Source organism: Lepus europaeus, chromosome 13 (assembly GCF_033115175.1).
Source record: "Lepus europaeus isolate LE1 chromosome 13, mLepTim1.pri, whole genome shotgun sequence".
Lineage (NCBI taxonomy): Eukaryota > Metazoa > Chordata > Mammalia > Lagomorpha > Leporidae > Lepus > Lepus europaeus.
Window position 1 is genome coordinate 38,155,705 of NC_084839.1, and position 14,773 is coordinate 38,170,477.

The window sequence follows — 14,773 nt, forward strand, 5'->3', positions numbered from 1 at the left end:
GCACAAGTGACTTTTAAAGATTTCCTACTGAGGGATAATGGAGGGGATACTATGCAAATTCCAGAAGAAAGGGAAAAGATGTTCCATGTAAGTAATGGCTGCAAATGAGAATGGACTCAGAGTATCCAAAAACAGTAAGAAGGCAAGTGGGTCTGAAGGAAATCGAATGAATAGGAGAGTGGAGGAAATAGCCCATCTCCCATCTCACAGGCTCCTGAGGGGTCTGGCAAGGACTTCAATACAGTGGATTCTGTCACAAGGCTTAGAGCAATGAGTGAACTGATAGAACTTTTAACTCAGTGACTGATTTTCTTTTGAAATTATAAACAACCTGTCAAAAATAATCTTTCTTTTCCTTCCTCACTTTTAAAGCTAGTTAAATAAGAACAGAATCAGAATTCATTACTCAGAATAAATTCGGAATCACCCTGGATCAATCACTGACTGACTCCTTATAGGACTATGTAATTCACTGTTCTAGGCCGTTTGCAGGAGAGTTGAAGGTCAGACCTGGTGTCTTTAGGGGTAACATTCACTTACCAAGCCCTTTCTATGCAGCAGCACAATGCTGGCCACTGTCTCCATGATCACATCTCATCCTGGAAAACATCCCTGTGATAGTGGTAAGAGTAACACATTCCAAACAGGTCCAGGGATCAAATGGCTTATCTAAGACTTTAAGCCAATAAATGGCAGAATCTAGTTTTGCACCCAACATTTCTGTTGCAACTCCCCCTACCACACTCTGCTTTTTACAGCTCTCCAAGTGATCATAATGTGTTTCTAGCATTTTAAAAGACAAATAGCAAAATGTATAATCCACTTAGAGGTAAATAGTGGTAACTGCTGTCAGTTCCTGACAGTGAATTATTAAGAGAATCAGCAATGTAGGATAATTTGCTTGCAATTATGCAACCTGGTAATAGCCAAGCTGGGATAATTATTAGATTCTGCCAACTGCTCCCATTGTTTTCCATCTTTGAAAATTTGAAAGTAGAAAAACATAAAGTAAACCTAGGGATGGATATGAGTTTCAAAGTAATAAAGGTTAATTAAGCTGTAGATATGTTTACCAAAAACTGCATTAGCAATGGCAAAAATAAGAATATTCAAAGAGTGATTCCAAAATAGAGATGTGGGGGACAATATTATGAAGTAGACAAAGCAGCTGGGTGGGCTGATATGGACATGGATAAGTGGGAAACCTGGTACCATCTCAGGCTAGGAAATCAATTCTATTGAGTAATTAAGATTCCTACAGATTAGTCATTACAAACTGTTTACAAGGACAAACTGTTTCAATTAAATCTGCTCATCTTGTGTTTCAACTGTAATCTATCAATAAGATGTGTTTCATATTGATCAGGGTATACCAATCTTGAGAAAGCTGGTGAAAATGTATGATATTTACATTACAATTTATAAAAATATATATGGTTGCTTCTGCAACTCCATTGAAGCAATGTCACTGAAGTGAACAGAGAGGAAAATTCTATCTCAGTGGTTTATGTTTTACTGCACTAATATTTTCTTTTTGATTTTTAAGCTGTATTGAGAAACAAACTGAACCCTCTGGAAGCATTTGTTTTAGCATTTGAAAAAAAGCATTGATTTTAACACTGGAGTAGATAGTCAAGTTTTAGAAACATTCACATATAAATGAGATTTGAAATGGTTATTTCTCAGTGTTTCATTAGTCCAGCCTCTGCATATTGAAGGTTTGAAATCTTTCTCCTTGATCCTCTATCTCCTGTGCAAAGTGATTTCCTTCAGAACTATGTCCCTATTTCAAAATGTCAACTTACCATATTTTTCATTTTATATTCCACTTACAAAATTATAAGAAGTACATGAAAGAAAGAAATGTGGAGGGTGCTTTCCTTTTAATTGTTTAAAATTGTAATGACGTTGATGTCAAAAATAATTATGGAAAAATTGAGAAATTTAAATGTCTTAAAGATTAAATCATCTTGCATTTTTTGACATTGTCAACTTTAATGTAGTCTTTCCTAAAAAGGGAAAGAAAGTGAGGAAGATTGCACAGTGGGTTTTATGACCAGCCTGCAAATGGTACATACCTCTTCTAACCCTGTTTCACTGAACAAAATCCGGCACATCACCCCAAACAAATTTCAAGGCATAATAAGAAACACAGGCTTCAGGGGCTGGCCTTGTGATGTAGCAGGTAAAGCCACTGGCTGTGATCCCAGCATCCTATATGGGTGCTAGTTCATGTCCCAGCTGTTCCACTTCTGATCCAGCTCCTGCTAATGGCCTGGGAAAAGCAACAGAAGACGGCTCAAGTGCTAGGCCAAACACGTATGTGGGAGACCTGTATTAAGCTCTGGCTCCTGACTTCAGCCTGACTCTGCCCTGGCTGTTGCAGCTGCTTGGGAACCTGTGAATGGATGGAAGATATCTCTCTCTCTCTCTCTCTCTCTCTCTCTTTCTCTCTCTCTCTCTCTCTTCCTCCTCCTCCTCCTCCTCTCTCTTTCTCTCTGACTTTCAAATAAATAAATATTTTTTAAAAAGAAAAGAGGAAAAAGATATACAGGTTCCCTGTGGAAAGGAAATAAATGGAATTTATCCATATCTAGCCCATCTCTAACACAAAGAAAAGGCTAAAGTATACATAATAAAGTGCTCACATTTTTCTTTCTATAACTTGTAAAAGTAGCTTAACATTTTACATTGAAATATGTGTGTGCATATATATATATATTTTTTTTAATTTATAAGGAAAACGCATGAATAGTTGCTAAGAAATAAGGCCCTTTACTAATGGCATCCTGAGAGATGGATAAACTTCAGAATGTATGGTACGACTCATCTCAGAAAGTAGTTTTTTCTAAAGCTGATGAAGATGAAGTTCTGGACACATCAGACTTGTCTAGTACCAAGTCAAGTCCAGACACACACACACACACACACACACACCATGACTTCCTTCTTATGGTTACATTTAGAGAACAGCATCCCAAATGTTCATTTAAGCTGCTGCAACCAAATTCAAAAACACTTGGAAAGTTCTAGAAAAAAACTAAAATATATGGCAGGTCTTTACTCATTTGTAATATCTCCCTAGATTCACAGGGTAGAAAGGTAGAAAATTATCAGGCTGAGGCAGTGCAACCTGGTCTCATAAACAGCTGTGAATGTACCCAAAAGCATTTTTATGTCTACCCTTGGGCCCACTTTGAGATCATTTCAGAACCCATGCTCACACTAGCAGCAGTGCTTTGTAGGGAAAGGAATTCAGGAACTAACAACTTTTACAATAAAACATTGAATGCCATAATAGATGTGCTAGTTCTCCCAGCAATGAGGCCCTCATCATTGGAAGAGTTCATGCCGTAAGACCTTTCTGATGGATGGAACGCTGTAAAGAATTTCACTGCTAGAAGTACTGTCTTGTAACAACATGGATGCCACTGGTACCCAATATGTTTAGTAAAACAAGCCAGGCTCCAAAATATAAACATCGTGTGTTTTCTCTGATACGTGGCAGTTAATAGAAAATACCAAAAATATACAGGAATGAAACGGTCATCTGGGGATATGACTGTCATTTTTGGACCTTAATTATACTTCTGTGGAACTATGCTCTTCCTATTTTTTACTTGTTGCATATTATGATCCATGGTAAATTAAGCCTGTGACTATACTGTGGATTACAATTACGGCTTTGCAAACACTGATGAAGAGAGGGGAAACAGAGAGGGAATAGAGAGAGTGGAATAGAGTGTGGCTGTCTTGGAACTCTATCTATGGAATACATAAAATCTGTTCTTTTCTATTAATAAAAAATAATTTTATATAAGGACTTCAATGCTGAGTGTGAAGCCTAGATGATACCCACAGTACCAATCAATACTCAGATTTCAAGAGTCCATGCATTTGTATCTCTCCTTTAAAAAAAAAAAAAAGGGTGAATTTTTGTCAAATGATGATTCTTTACCAGTCATACCTCCAGCTCTATACCATCAGTGTCTTTGGTTCAACTGTTATGTAGGAAAGGCAAAAAACACACAGATAAAAAATTAAAACTTGATTTTAAACTACAAATAAAATAAGTATTCCGTTTCCCTTTCTCCAACAATGTTTTAATAGCCACCATTTTTTAATAATAAACACATCCATGGCTGGTGCCATGGCTCACTAGGTTAATCCTCCACCTGCGGCGCCAGCACCCCTGGTTCTAGTCCCAGTTGGGGCCCCGGATTCTGTCCCCTTTGTTCCTCTTCCAGTCCAGCTCTCTGCTGTGGCCCGGGAAGGCAGTGGAGGATGGCCCACATCCTTGGGCCCTGCACCCGCATGGGAGACCAGGAGGAAGCACCTGGCTCCTGGCTTCGTATCAGCACTGTGCGCCAGCTGCAAAGCGTCCATTTGGGGGGTGAACCAGTGGAAAAAGGAAGACCTTTCTCTCTCTCTCTCTCTCTCTCTCTCTCTCTCTCTCTCTCTCTCACTGTCTAACTCTGCTTGTCAGAGTCCGGGTTCCGGATTCTGTCCCGGTTGCTCCTCTTCCAGTCCAGCTCTCTGCTGTGGCCCGGGAAGGCAGTGGAGGATGGCCCAAGTGCTTGGGCCCTGCACCCACATGGGAGACCAGGAGAAGTACCTGGCTCCTGACTTTGGATAGGCTCAGTGTGCCGGCCATAGCGGCCATTTGGGGGGGTGAACCAACGGAAAAGGAAGACCTTTCTCTCTGTCTCTCTCTCTCACTGTCTAACTCTGCCTGTCAAAAAAAAAAAAAAAAAAATCTGGTTGTAGGGATGTGTCTTTGGCCTAGCAGTTAAAGCACATCCCAGAGAACCTGGGTTTGATACTTGACACTGGCTCCTGACTCGACTTTCCTACTAACATGCACCCTAGGAGGCAACAAGTGATGGTTCAAATAGTTGGGTCTCTGCCATACATGCCATACATACAAGAGATCTGGACTTTGCTCATAGCTTCTGGCGTCAGCCTGGCCCAATCTCTCAGCTTCCCAAATGTGGACATTTAGGAAGTAAACAACCAATGAGATCTCTCGCACGCGCTCTCTTCTCTCACTCTTTCTCTCATAAGTAAGTAATTTTTAAATCTGGTTATATTATCATACTCAATGATTACCCATAGAATACCAAGGGTTGAATTATCAGGCTTTTAATGGTTAAACTAGGCACTAAAAAAATGAAAGGAACAGCAACCTCTGATGGCTATGGATGAAGTCTTGTTAGCAGTATCTGAGTTAATAATTCCAGGAGGGCAAAACAGAACCGTGACTGTAAAATTAAACTTGGTGTTTCTTGCTGACTAAACTCTGAATGCTGCAGTTTCAAATGCTCGTTTCTTATCTAGCAAAACATCTGCTTTGTGATGCTAAAAGCAGGATCCTGAGGGAAGTAATGATCTTTCCCAGGGCAACTTGATTAATAGTAGGCTTCCAAATTGCAGCTAAGAGATATTCTGATGAAACCAACAGTACTGAGTAATTGTTTCCACAAATAATCTTATGTGTATATCCTTTCTCCCCAGAATTTGAGACAGTGGGACTCAGAGATGTTTCTCTTCTCCACCGCTCCTACTCCTGCAGTTATCTCAGGACTGTGGTATTTGCTGAACAACCACACACCTGGAGGTTGTGCTGAAAAACCTCCTGCTTTCCGGTCCCTAAGAGTTTATGAAGAAAAATTATCTGAATATGGAGAAATAATAAGAAAATGGAGATAATGTGTAAAATAAAGACTGAAATGAATACTCCAAGGAGCTAATTTTGTTGCAATAAAGTAGCAATGCAAGGGTAAAGCTATTTTCTCAAATACACAGGTGGTCAAGGAGAACTTGGCAAGATAAACATCACTACTAACTATTCCAACAATCTCTTTGCAAGGTGAATAGAAGACGTCTAGGACAAAGCAAAGTTGTTTGTTTTTTTAAATATTAAAATTGTACCTAAGTATTTATCAAGGAAGTAGTTTGTTGTTGTGTGTTTTTTGGTTTTTTTTTTTTTTTTGGAAGACCTTTTTTTTTAAAATTTATTTATTTATTTTTTTGACAGGCAGAGTGGACAGTGAGAGAGAGAGACAGAGAGAAAGTCTTCCTTTGCCGTTTGTTCACCCTCCAATGGCCGCCGCGGCCGGCACGCTGCGACCAGCACACCACACTGATCCGATGGCAGGAGCCAGGTGCTTCTCCTGGTCACCAATGGGGTGCAGTGCCCAAGCACATGGGCCATCCTCCACTGCACTCCCTGGCCACAGCAGAGAGCTGGCCTGGAAGAGGGGCAACCGGGACAGAATCCGGCGCCCCGACTGGGATTAGAACCCGGTGTGCCGGCGCCGCAAGGCAGAGGATTAGCCTAGTGAGCCGCGGCGCCAGCTTCAAGGAAGTAGTTTTAAACAAACCTATGGTCCTTATTAGTGAAACTGACCATGAGGTCACAGCACATATTATGCATTTCTTACTTCTCTTCTGTACACATATATATATTTAGTATTCTCTTGCTTTGATCTCAGCTGCTCAGATTCCTGTCTATGTCTAGTGAGTTCTAGAAGGTCTAGTTTGGCAGAGTGACTATAATGTATTTTGGAGATGCTATTCTTATTTTCCTATCCTTACTTTCTTCCTGGCAAACCTTGAATTAGAAAAGTACCTATCATCCAGGGAAGACCTTCAAATACTCTCATTCCAACCAAGACTTTTTTGCAGGAGAATAGAAGGAAGAAGTTCTACTATTCTACAACACGGTGGTTTGACCATAATTCATAATAAACTCTTACTAAATACAGGAAAGGGACTTGAAATCTCCAAACATAAAATGATGACAGGGACAGGGAAATCTTAGTTGCCCAGATTTGATGAGTACACATTGCATACATTTACTGAAATATCACACTGTACCCCACACAGTTACTGTTAATCAAAAAATGTTTAAATGCTTAAGGAGATGGAAATGCTAACTAGGTTTGATAACTACATGTTGAATATATGTATTGAACACTGTACACCATAAATGTACACAATTAAAGAGCTCAAGAAACTCAATAACAACAAGACAAACAATCCAGTTAAGAAATGGGCAACATAGGCCAGTGCCGTGGCTCACGAGGCTAATCCTCCGCCTGTGGCACACAGCACTACAGGTTCTAGTCCCAGTTGGGGCACCGGATTCTGTCCCGGTTGCTCCTTTTCCAGTCCAGCTCTCTGCTGTGGCCCGGGAAGGCAGTGGAGGATGGCCCAAGTGCTTGGGCCCTGCAGCTGCATGGGAGACCAGGAGAAAGCACCTGGCTCCTGGCTTCGGATCGGCACAGTGCCAGCCGTAGCGGCCACTTGGAGGGTGAACCAACGGAAAAGGAAGACCTTTCTCTCTGTCTCTCTCACTGTCCGCTCTGCCTGTCAAAAATTAATTAATTAATTAATTAAAAAAAGAAATGGGCAACAGACATTTTTCAAAAGAGGAAATCCAAATGGCCAACAAACACATGAAAAAACTCTCGGGATCACTAGCCATCAGGGACATGCAGATTGAAACCACAATGAGGTTTCACTTCACCCCCATCAGAATGCTTTCATGCAGAAATCAACAAATAACAAATGCTGCTGAAGATGTGGGAAACAAGGTACCCTAATTCACTGATGGTGGGAATGTAAACTGGTACAGCCATTGTGGAAGACAGTATGGAGATGCCTAAGAAACCTGAATATAGGCCTACCATGCGACCCAGCCATCCCACTCCTGGGAATTTACACAAAGAAATGAAATCAGCATAGGGGAGAGTTATCTGTCCCCTATGTTTATTGCAGCTCAACCTACAAGAGCTAAGATATGGAATCAACATAGATGTCCATCAACTGAAGACTGGATAAAGAAATTATGGTGTATGTACACCATGAAATACAACATAGCAATATAAAAAATGAAATATTGTTGTTTACAACAAAATGGATGCAACTGGAAACCATTACACTTAGTGAAATAAAACAGTCCCAAAAAGAAAGATATCATATGTTTTCCCTGATCCATGGTAACTAATAGAGTACCTAACAAGTAATCTATAGAAGTGATATTGGCACTTTGGGATGCAATGATTTTGAACAGCCCTCATCTTGACTATTGAGGAAAAGGTGTTTTTCTTCATACTATTCGTTGAGCTCTTTACTTAGTGTAGAGCTGATCTTATGAATATAAAGTTCATTGAAAATATATCTTTATATAAAATAAGAATGGGAATAGGAGAGGGGAAGAGGAAGAAGGGTGGGAGTGTAGGCAGAAGGGAGGGAAGAGTGGGAAGGGTGGGATGATGTGGAGTGGGAAGAATTGCTGTTTGTAAATTTGTATATAAGAAATGTGTGAAGTTTGTACACATTAAATAAAAGGTTTCTAGGTAAAATAATAATATTTCAAAAGTAAAACAAGTTTTTAAAGGTAGGTGAAGCTGATGATGGCTTGAAAACACAAAGTAAGTCCTTAGAACACCTCAGAGGAAGTGAGCAAAGAAAACCAGAAAATAGAAAGGAGAAGGAAATGAGATAGAAAGGGAAAAGGAAAAACAGAAGACAGAAAGTCAGCCAATTAGAAATTAAAAGCCTTAAATGTTTGAGAATTAAAAAGTCTAATGATCTTGTGTTACTAGACATGATAGTTATCTTAATGAGAAAGCCCCACAGGCCTAAAGGGTTAAATACTTGTCAAATCCTACAGGTGCTTTCAAGAATACTGTGAAGTAAGCAAGTGCCTCTTGTTGGTTCATGAGTTTATAATTTTAAACGTTGCAACTTAAAGTCTTTTGTCATCCACAGTTATATATGATTTGCTGCTCATAAACCTAAAGCGTTGTTGGTTCTGTGTTTAGCTGTCCTCCTATAGGTTCCTATGGATTTTTTCCAGCCACTTCTATTGTATTCAGTACTTTGGGATGAAGCCAATAATATATTAACAGTACCAACTGAGAGAAAGTATGGTTAACTGAGGTTACTAAAAACAAAAAGCAATTCAAATCAATTGGCAATCTACAAAAAGAGTTAAAGATTTTAAAAGCTATTATTAAAATCGCTATATTGGTCTATTATGTTATCTTATATGTGTGCACATATTGTATATCCACATTGGAAAATTTTATTAAGAAATTTATTTTAATTGGCTTATAGATAAGATTGTCCATAAATTTAATTGCTAAAATTAATCAAAGATACATTTTAATTCGTGCGACCTGAATCTGTATGTCATATGTTTTAAACTTGTTGGTAGAAAGAAACTAAAAACATTTTATATGGTTGTGCTTAAGTTTACTGGTTAAACAAACTACACCATGTTAGATATTTAAGAGGTGTTTCCAAATACATGATTCTTAAAATTTATAGAAGGCATTGGACCTTCTGGTAAATGTTTTTCTTAAGTTGTTATCTATTGGTTGAAACGGTTTGCTAAGTATTTATGTGATATTGCTATTGTCAGCAAGCGATCTAGGACTTGCTCCCTCATTTCTCTATTCTAAGCCCAACTCGTTCTTTCATTTCTCTATTCTCTTCAAGGTAGGAAACTAATTCTATTATGAAAGAATCTGTAGGATGCACAATTTAATCTTTAGACCTTATAAAAGAGATGGCTAACATTTCTCTGTAATAGCATAGCCAAAATAAGAGCTTAAATTATAATCTCATAGCTAGATTTACTTTGCCATCAGCAAAGTAAACAGTAAGTAGAAAAAACCTCCCTTTCAGACCAAAGGGAAAGAAAGTTTTAAAGTGAGAATATAATTTTCCTCATGGGCATTGTCTACCTTAGAAAAACTACTGCAGACCATGCCTGTGACTATAGATTTGTAGTTCAGGCCACTGAAGATTAGAGATGGGACTTGGGCACTCACTTGACTTGCATCCTCTGGTCTGCTTTAACACATACCAGGAGGATAAGAAAGCTAGGCATCAGAAGCAATGGGTGGCAGGCCTATTAATGGCTGATCTGTACAGTGATCTGCCCTCAAGGAGACCCAACAGGCCAGTCCACTGCAGTGGCTTTCAATGTGGTAAGCCTGGGCTTCAGCAGAAGTCAGCTTGTGAAGAGCCCTGGCAGCTCTGCCAAGACTTGGATCACTGGAAATGGACCTGCCCTGGAGTCGAAGGATGCCCAGGTCAGAGCCACAGATCTTATTGGCTCTAAGCTGAAAAGCCCTTCACTCAGCCCAACTTCCAAAGTGACCACTGCAGCTGAGGGGACGGCCAAGCAGGGTCAGCAGCATTGCAGGCAGAACTGTAAATTTCTTGTTAGAGATGCCCCCTGCCTTTACCTGGCCAGCTCTCCTCCCAGGCCAGCCAAGTAATGAAAGTCAACAGAGTGCCTTCCCCCAGGTGGTTCACACCTCCCTTAGGATGTACCCCATGTGAAGAGATAGATAGGTCTGGGCCTCTTAACTTACAAGGCCTAAAGCCCACCAGATTATTATCAAGCCCCTTCTATCAGGTTCTATTTGCCTCTCAATCAGAAAACTTAATTGTAGCTTAAACAGCACCTTTCTTAGCCTCTCTAATAATGACTCTGTCCTTTGTTCTAGACCCTGTCTAACGCAGTTGGGCCTCATTCCTTTGTAATCATAACCTCTACTCTACCACCAAAGGCTCTACTCCCAACCTGTGTGTACTGATGGTCCTCTTCCCCACTTAATGCTGTATATTGTTCAAACCTGGTTAATGCCACTCTTAGGATCATTGGTTACTATCCTCACTCTGTCTTTTATGACCTTGTCTAAATATGATCAGAGTCAGCAAACTTGGAAGGCTTCCATAGCCTTGGCAACTCATGACAAGAGCCTAGGGTGGTTACTGACGCCATAAACTAGAGTGTCAATTTGTTGGGTCAACAACAGGAGTCACTGTGCACTTACTCCTCATGTGGGATCTCTGTCCTTAATGTGCTGTACATTGTGATTTAATGCTATAACTAGTACTCAAACAGTATGCTTCACTTTGTGTTTCTATGTGGGTGCAAACTGTTGAAATCTTTACTTAATATATACTAAATTGATCTTCTGTATATAAAGAGAATTGAAAATGAATCTTGATGCAAATAGAAGGGGAGAGGGAGCGGGAGAGGGGAGGGTTGCGGGTGGGAGGGAAGTTATGGGAGGGGGAAGCCATTGTAATCCATAAGCTGTACATTGGAAATTTATATTCATTAAATAAAAGTTAAAAATAATATAAAAAAAGAAATTAAAAGCCTTGACTTCATGTCTCTGACTCCTCCTGGTCTGGAGCAACCCTCATCACCATCACCGTTACTACAACAGCTACAATTTATAAAGCACTTGCCATCAACTCAGCCCTTTACGTTTCATCTCCTTTAATCGTCACAGCACCTTTAAAAGTAAGATCATTTTACCTCACTTGATGGTATAAAAAAACTCAGAAAATTGAATAATCAACAAAGCTTTCACAATATCAGAGTCAAGAGTTTTCCCTAGTATTTGAAAGCAGCCACTCTGTACACAATGGTGGGATACCACTCAGAGCCTCAGTCTCTTCCATCTAGAAAGGGACTTTTATAATTCCTCCTGCAGTCACTTAATGATATGTATTATCTTTTTGCAGTAATCTAATGGTATAAACCAATTCTTGCCTCATATCTATTCAGGTCCATGAGAAGGCTAGGAAGTCTGTTGATGTTGGCTGGACTTAATAGGGTAGTTCTAAGGTCTGAGCATATGTCTGGTGGTCATTTGGATGTTGGCTGGTCTAGGATAGCCTCACTGGGATGACTGCCTGTGCTCCATGTGACCTCTCATCTCCAGTTGGCTGGCCTAGATTTATTCTCACTATAGAGGCAGGATTCCTAAGAGACATAAGCAGGGAATTCTTAGATATTAGGGCAAGAACTAGCACATAACTTATACTACATTACGCTTGTTAAAATAACTCATGAGTGGGTGTTTGGTCTAGCAGTTAAGATACTGGTTGGGATGCGTGTGTCCAATATCAAAGTGTCTGGGTTCAAGTTCCAGCTCTACTGCTCTTTCCAGCTTCCTGCTAATGCACACCCTGGGAAGCAGCAGATGATGGCTCAAGTAGTTGGGTCTCTCCCACTACATGGGAGATCCAGATTGCATTTCCACTTCCCAGCTTCAACCTGGCCTACCCCCAGCCACTGCAGGCATTTGGGAAGTCAACCAGAGGAAGGGAGCATATTCTCTTTCTCTCTCTCTCTCTCTCTCTCTCTCAATCTCTCAATCTCTCAATCTCTCTCTCTCTCACATAAATAAATAAATAAATAAATAAGAAAAAAAGTCACAAGGCCAGCCCAGATTCAAGGGCTAGGGAAACAGACTATAAAAACCACATTACAAATGACATATCTAAAGGGAAGAGCAAAGAATGGGGGCCATTTGCAATCACTCTGTCTCAGGATGTATGTAAATATGTTTTATAAACTGCAAACTGCCACATCACTGGGTCCTTAACTAAAATCCACCTCACTGAAAAACACCAGCGTTATCACTAATCCAAGGACAGCTTGTTTCCATAGTTGTCATCTCTTCCAGCTGAGCTTGCAGAAAAGCGCAAGACAAAGCCAAGCAAAGGAGATCAGTGTATCAGGCTTTTCTTTCCACTCTGAATTCAGGTGAGATTTCCCCCTATTCTCTTGTGCTGAGACTCCATCCACACTTAAATTTTATTTAATTAGGAATTCTTCCAGAATTAAAAATCAAGTAGAAAAATTTCCAAGCTTAGTTTCACTTTTTCTCAGCCTTTCTGAAATTGTACATTCCATCATTCTGTTATCAAGATATCATGCACTCTCCCTAAAGGAAAATCCCAAATACTAAGTTCTGACTCATAGTTTTAAATGCTTTAATATCACACTTTACAGTTCCCTCAGATACAAAGTCTGAGAGGGCATCAAACCAGCATCAGCATCCACACTAAGCCATGAAATTTAATGTGATTTGGACAAAAAACTGCTGCAACTAGAAACTCCTGAGTTTATCTGTCTCAGAAATATTTACCCATATTTTTTAATGAACCACATCCTGATGATCCTGCAAGAGGATGTCAACCTCCATCACCATGTCATGACTTATTTAGGCCACTGGTTCCCAACCTTGGCTGGCTATACTCTGCAATCATTTGGGAAGCTTTTTTAAAATCCCATGCTCATGTTGCACCCAAGGATAATCCAAACATAATTACTAGGGATGGCCTATAACATCAGCACTTTTTCTAGCTCCCCAAATGATTCTACTGTGCCCCCAAGTTTGAGAACCACCGCATTGGGCCCTTACCTTACCTTCCCATAAATGAAAAAGCTTTGTCCTAGATTCCAATTTGTATGAGATTGCAATTTTATTTTTCTCTTTGAATTGCTAGCAAAATAGCTGGTTATTTTTCATTCAACTCTTTTGAAGTAGAGTAGCTAGAAAGAACCTTTGGCATCAGAGCGGCAGTTAAATCCCTGGTCAGTTACTTATTAGCTTTATGACTTGGAGCAAGTTACTTAAGCTGCTTAACTTCTCTGAGCCTTGATTTCCTCCTAAGTCAAGTGGTATAATAATTTCTACCACATAGGGTGTTAAAAAGAGTCAGTGAGATAAAGTACATAAAAGGCCAAGTAGTGGAAAATCAATAAACACCCATTTCTTTTCCCCCTAAGGATTCTTGTTCAGCTGTTTGACGTCCTCAGGTGGTCGCTGCAGACTGCTGAGGCAGAAGGAAAGCACGCTCGATACATGTAGCATGGGTCTGGACATGGTGTCAGAGGCCAGTTATCTGCTTTCATGGACATCAGAAAACCTTGCTGCTGATTCCCTCGGGGTAAACGTTCACTATAAATCTGTTTTCTGGGCCCATTAGACAGGGGGACTAAATATTACTTTTCCTTCTGTTTAGGATACCAGCATGAATGAGGTCTTTAATTTTTTTCTCCATCTACCTGATATGTCTGATGCAGATTGGGTTTGGGAAGAAGTCCATGGAGACCCAGTCAGCTTCCCTCTACACCAGATCAGCTTGCCACAAAAACAAGAGCTAAACATGACTATGAAGAAAGGCAAGATCACCATCATAGCTACAGAGCAATAAAGCCATCTCCAGATGGTGGGATTGTTTTCTTTGCTAATCCTAGATCCCCTGGGCAAGTCTGAAAATACACTCGTGTGCAAAGGAGTACGGTTAACTTGATACCATTTTTTAAACAGCATGGCACCACAAAGCAAAGGAGCTTTGGTTTGGTGTTTTTTTGCTTGTTTTTCAGTATCTACAAATAAGAGACGAATTTATATTTTCCCAAAATGTATTTTTAAATGATTAAGCCTGTTTTCTTGGTCCTGACTCATTTTCCAATTACGGAAAATCTTTATAAATGAAGGTTGATTGAATAAGAGCAAAACAGAAATTATAAAAATGTCATTGATTAATTTTGTTGCCAGATGCCATACATTTAAATAGTAGTTTCAAAATGAGCAATCTCTGTGGAAATCTGACTTCCCTGAATAGTCCCTCACCACACAAGAGAGGTCAGGTTGCAGCTACCTCCATCTCCAGCCTGATTCAGATAAGCTGGCATTAATTCTAACAGCAAAGGCAGTACCTCATTGTGTTGACTAATTAAATATTAGTACTTACACATTTCCTAGGCTTCACTTTATTTCTTAAAAAGTCAAGGACGTCATTAAACTATTATACTTAGGTTCCATGGCACAGGGAATACCTAACCAACATTCAAGCCAGTGCAAAATTGGATTCTTTAGATCAAAATTAGTTAGTGAACCTTGCATCTCATTGGTATTACATCTCTTTGAAATTGGTA